Raw genomic sequence first — 6,000 nt, 5'->3', positions numbered from 1 at the left:
TTGAGCAGTGTTTCGGGTCGTTGTCTTGTTGAAATATCCAGCCCCGGTGCAGCTTCCGCTTTGTCTCTGATTCCTGGACATTGGTCTCCAGAATCTGCTGATACTGAGTGGAATCCATGTGTCCCTCAACTTTGACAAGATTCCCAGTCCCTGCTGGCCACACAGCCCCACAGCATGATGGAACCACCACCATATTTTACTGTAGGTAGCAGATGTTTTTCTTGGAATGCTGTGTTCTTTTTCCTCCATGCATAACGCCCCTTGTTATGCCCAAATAACTCAATCGTAGTTTCGTCAGTCCACAGCACCTTATTTCAGAATGAAGCTGGCTTGTCCAAATGTGCTTTAGCATAACTCAAGCGGCTCTGTTTGTGCTGTGGGCGGAGAAAGGGCTTCCTTTGCATCACTCTTTCATACAGCATCTCCTTGTGTAGAGTGCGCCGAATGGTTGAATAATGCACAGTGACTCCATCTGCTGCAAGTTGATGTTGTAGGTCTTTGGTGCTGGTCTGTGGGTTGACTCTGACTGTTCTCACCATTCGTCGCTTGTGTCTCTCCGAGATTTTTCTTGGTCTGCCACTTCGAGCCTTAACTTGAACTGAGCCTGTGGTCTTCCATTTTTTTCAATATGTTCCTAAATGTGAAAACAGACAGCTTAAATCTCTGAGACAGCTTTCTGTATCATTCCCCTAAAGCATGCTGGTGAACAATCGCTGTCTTCAGGTCATTTGAGAGTTGTTTTGAGACCCCCATGTTGCTACTCTTCAGAGAAAATTAAAAGAGGAGGGAAACTTACAATCGACCCCCTTAAATGCTCTTTCTCATTATTGGATTCACCTGTGTATGTAGGTCAGGGGTCAATTTGAGTTCCAATAATTAGTTCTAAAGGTTTTGGAATCAATAAAATGGCAACAGTGCCCAAATTTATGCACCTGCCTGATTTTGTTTAAACAATTATTGCACACTTTCTGTAAATCCAATAAACTTTATTTCACTTCTCAAATATCACTGTGTGTGTGTAAATATGATATATTTAACTGACACTTTTTAATTTAACAACCAACAATTTATACAGGAAAATAATGACTATTAACTATTAACAAGGTTGCATCCCACTGTACACGCGTCTTATCGGAAAATGCCTTTTTACATGAAGAATATTCCATGGTAATGTTTTTTTTTTTAAAGTAATATCACTCTGCTTATAGGTTAAGACATATTTCAAACACATGCCGTGAGGACATTTTGGTTTTATTTTAGAGTTACAGCTATTTGTATACACAACTCCCCATTATCAGAGGCTCAAAAGTGACTGTTTGACTGCTTGAAGTCTAGAACCCACAGATACAACCAAATGCTGTGTTTCCTTGCTTGAGATGCTCTGTCAGCAACTGCCTGCTTGTGGATCACACTGCCTTCAGTAAGTAAAAAGCCAGCTCTGCAAACCACAAGTATTTCCACTCATGAAAGCATCTTTTGACTGAAGACTTTGACAGTGATAGTCTTACCTCCTCAACAGTGTTCTCGACTAGATGTGAAAGAAACCAACAAAGTAATTCAGAGTTCGTCCACTTTAATTGTTTTCTGTCTTTCAGGCCACTAAAGAGTTTGCTATCTCTCTCTGATATGTTTATTTAAGTTTTGCAGCCTAATGATGGCCACCCTCACTTGCATCAGCATCTCCCCATACCACAAAACTACTTGTCAGTGAACTGTTCAATTGCTTATGAGCCTCTGAAAATGATGACTGCATAAAAAACGGCTTCATGAATTTGAGCTGAAAGTCAGCACTTCAATCACATCTTGATTTTTTGATTTAGAAATTGGTTGAGGAGGTGTAAGCAGACAAAACGACAAACATTGTGTCATGCCAAAAACGTATGGACCCAAATGTATTCAGTGGATCGAGGACTCAGTAAGACACTCACACTTTCATGAAATCCACACATTATCAGAAGTCCAATGTAAATGTAGACGCACTGCAAATGTAAAGTGTCCCTATCTGAAACATAAATTTCCCAACAGCTGTGTTTCTGTCCCAGGCCTTGATGATAAAATGTCCCTTTGAAAGAGATAAAGAGTTCGTATCCTAAATTATCACCCTTGTTAATGTACCCTTCCATTTTGAATGAGAAGAATGAGAAGAGTGACACTGTGGGGATTTGCATGTTGTAGCAGGTTATTTGATTTTATAATACAGTTGTCTAACCATCATTTATATATCATGATAGAAAAAAACACAGGAAATAAAGCTGAATAATGACAACAACAACAATAATAATAATATAAGGCAAACTGTTTCGCATAAGAACTTGTAATATCATGCCATCTTTGAATCCCTGTACTTTAATGGGCTCTAGTTATTGAGTTTAATCCCCTGAAAGACCAGTTTAGTGCCAAGCAATACTAGCCAATTTCTTTTTTACTAAAGGAAAATTGTTGCTTTCACGGGAGCTTTATTCTGCTGAACATTGCACTGAATAGCACTACTACAGCTGAGGGATGGATCAAAATGTAAGACTGGAACAGAATCCAACTTGAAGTATTAACACTCAATTGCCTGTTGGTTTGCTCTGCTTAGCTAAAAGGATTGTGGTCCGACACCACAGGCCTGTGATAAAGCCTCCTTTGTGACAGTTATAACTGTTCAGCTGTGGTTATTTCAGCTGTGTCTGGACTTCCCTTTATAGTTAGTTTCTCTCTTTGCATTACACTGCAGCTGCATTACAATAAGAGGTAGTTCTAATATTTTGTTCACACCCTTTTTTTATAAATGAGAGTAGATATTTGGGAATATTGTAGGAGAAGCAGGGGAAAAAAGAAGTAAAAGAGTCTGTTCCTACTATCTGCCCCCCGTTTTACGTCATGTGCTTTATTCTGTATTCAGTTCAATTTAAAATACTATATAGGGATAAAAATCTGCTAAATTGATAGCTAGGACCATCCACTTTGTGTGCATTTGTGCGTGTGTAACAGGCTGACTGCATGTAGAACTGCAGAATAGCAATGACAGCACAGTTGTATCAGTGTTGTCATGCATTGCACTGGTTGTCTCTTGTCATGCATAAACAAATGTTGCTGATTTTATAGCCATCACATGTTTGTTTCCCAAGGAGATGTTGCACTTTAGTCTTGAAGTATGAAGGAGGCCGTGGTGCAGATCCAGGACACACTGGAGAGATGACATCTCTTGGCTGGCTGCATAAGCTGGTAGAGGTACCTGGAGGGCAGAAGGTCTGGGCTTGCTTGCTTAGGCTGCTGCCTCCAAGACATGGATGGATGGAAGCTTACATTTGTCCTTTTTTTTCTTCTTTTTTTTTTAAATTCTTTATTTCTAAACTATTACTTCACAAAAGTGATTACAGGCATTAATCAACACAGTTTACAAGAGAAAAACAAAACAAAACGAAAAAAAAGTGACCAGTTAGCTAGGTTGGTAATTTCAAGCTTTGAAAAGAAGATTCGGCTTATGGGTATTGGCATATAAGACCCACTTATCCCAACACGAACGGAACCAACACACCCTGTCATTGACATAAGCTGTTACCTCCTCCATCCTATAAATCTCTAGCGTAATTTCCCACCATATTGACAAAGTCAGTATATCTTGCAAGGACCATTTCTTAGTTATACCTTTCTTACTTGCAACAAGTAAAGCTCTTAACAGACATGTATCATTTTTAGACCAATTCTGCAAAATCTCCAGTGTTAAATTAACACTGGAGAGTGTCTATATGGGTCCACACCTCTGAGTGTTAAATACAACACTGTTGAGTGTTAAATTAACACTTTTGACAGTGTTATATGTTTAAAAGTAACCTAGTCAGTTTTGGAGATTAACAATGGCTAACACTGAGCAGTGCTGATTTTCTAACACTGGAATATTTCTAACACTTTGAGTTATTTTCCAGTGTTAGAAAATCAGCACTGCTCAGTGTTAGCCATTGTTAATCTTCAAAACTGACTAGGTTACTTTTAAACATATAACACTGTCAAAAGTGTTAATTTAACACTCAACAGTGTTGTATTTAACACTTAGAGGTGTGGACCCATATAGAAACTCTCTAGTGTTAGGTTAACACTGGAGATTTTGCTGTGATACATCCAAAAAAGATTGTCTTCATGTCCAAAGGGAATGTACAGTCAAAAATGCCTTGTAGTGTACCATGAATGTCTTTCCAGTAGGTCCGTAGCAAAGAACAATCCCACATAATATGGGTGTGATGTGCTTGTTGGTGTCCACAGTTTCTCCGGCACACAGGAGGATTTGCATCATAATGAGCCTTTTGACACGGAGTAATAAAGAACCTTATCATAGACTTCCATCCAAATTCCCTCCAGCTGCTGGAGGAAGTACTCCTCCATTGCCGTTCCCACATCTGAGACCATTCCTCCCTTGAAATACATACCCCTCCCTCCTTTTCCCATAACATCTTCACATAGTCAGTTGAGTGGGGAAGCTTATTTATGAGAAAATTATACAAAAAGGAAATGAGTCTTGTATCGACATCCCCACTATACGCCTGTCTAAACAGAGTTACCAGTTCCACATTAGTGTTTGACATCACACCGATTGTTGTCTTTATATAATGTCTTATTTGCAGGTATCGATAAAAATTCTGTTTTTCTAGATTGTATTTCTGTTTCAGTGTGTCAAAACTAATTAAGTTCCCATCCTTAATCAAACTATTGAATGTAGATAACCCTTTAGCAGACCAACTTTTAAAATGTGAGTCCAATTTATTCGGGACAAAGTCAGAGTCATATGGATACCATTTAAATAAAGCCAAATCCCGTTCCAATTTAAATTCTTTCACGACTTTTCTCCATACAGTAAGTGTACATGATACCCAGGGGTTGCAAACCTTGTCAATACTTTCTCGAATGTTCGAATCCATCAAGACAGCTTGTATTGGAGAGGAAAACATGCTCTCCTCAATAGTCTTCCATTGTGCTTGGTAGCTTGTATCACACTAATTGACCACAGTCTTCAGCTGAGCACCCGAAAAGAATTTTTTGGTGACGGCAACACTCATCCTCCCGCCTTCTTATGTAGTTGTAAAGTTTTAAAACAAACCCATATAAACCGCGATATTATTTTATCCCATTCGTTGAGCTTACATTTGTTCTAATGTCTTCATAGGTGCTGCTTTGTTGCACAGAGTGTGGCTCTTTCCTAACCTGTCATCTTTAGAGATCCAGTTTTGTCTTTGTTGGCCAGTCTCTATGAACTGATACTTATATAAACAAACTGGTACATATATATTGGATTTCTTCTCTATTTCAGCATTCAAAGTGTTTTCTTATGCCAAGCCTCATTCACACACGCACACAAGCATTTCTTTCTATGCTGAAGCACTTTTAACGTAAGTCGCACTCCAATGGACGCATCAGGGGAAGCGCAGGGTTCAGTATCTTGCCTTGAAGAGCCGGGGATTAAACCTCTGACCTTCTTACTGGTAGAATATCTGCTCTGTGTTTTATGTGTGTTTTGGTCTAGTCAGTCACTGTGCTCAGATAGTCAGATTCCCACCATGCACTGACTGTTTTGAGCCAAAAACCAGTGGGGTTTGTTTTCGTCCAGCAGGTAATGGAATTTTTCTTGTTCTTTTTACATAAGTTTCAGGGAAATTGTGTGAAATTGTTGTTTTTTCCCTTTCTCTCAATATAGCAAGTTTTTGTAATTATAATGTTGCAATGTCACTTTTAGGCCTCTCCCAATAAGTTTCCACAATTGTGAGCTGACTTGGTTTGAAATCTATGAAAATTCGTTGGTGAATCTGTGAAATGACATCAAATAAAAAGGGGAAATAAAAAAGGCTGCAGCTTCACCACAGATCTAAACTAACTCAAAGCTGGAGGTGAGGCATTCGAGTCTGTGATCTATTGCTCTGGTGTCTTTGAGTCCTCTGCTGCCTGAGCAGAAAGTGAAATTTCACAGATATATATCTCTGAAAGTGCTAACAGTGACTGATACCCACACAGCAGCAGAGTGATACG

Source organism: Pundamilia nyererei, unplaced genomic scaffold (assembly GCF_000239375.1).
Source record: "Pundamilia nyererei isolate P.nyererei 1_Seehausen unplaced genomic scaffold, PunNye1.0 scaffold00007, whole genome shotgun sequence".
In the NCBI taxonomy this organism is placed as follows: domain Eukaryota; kingdom Metazoa; phylum Chordata; class Actinopteri; order Cichliformes; family Cichlidae; genus Pundamilia; species Pundamilia nyererei.
The sequence above is the reverse complement of the archived record's forward strand: the minus strand, read 5'-3'. Positions refer to the sequence as shown.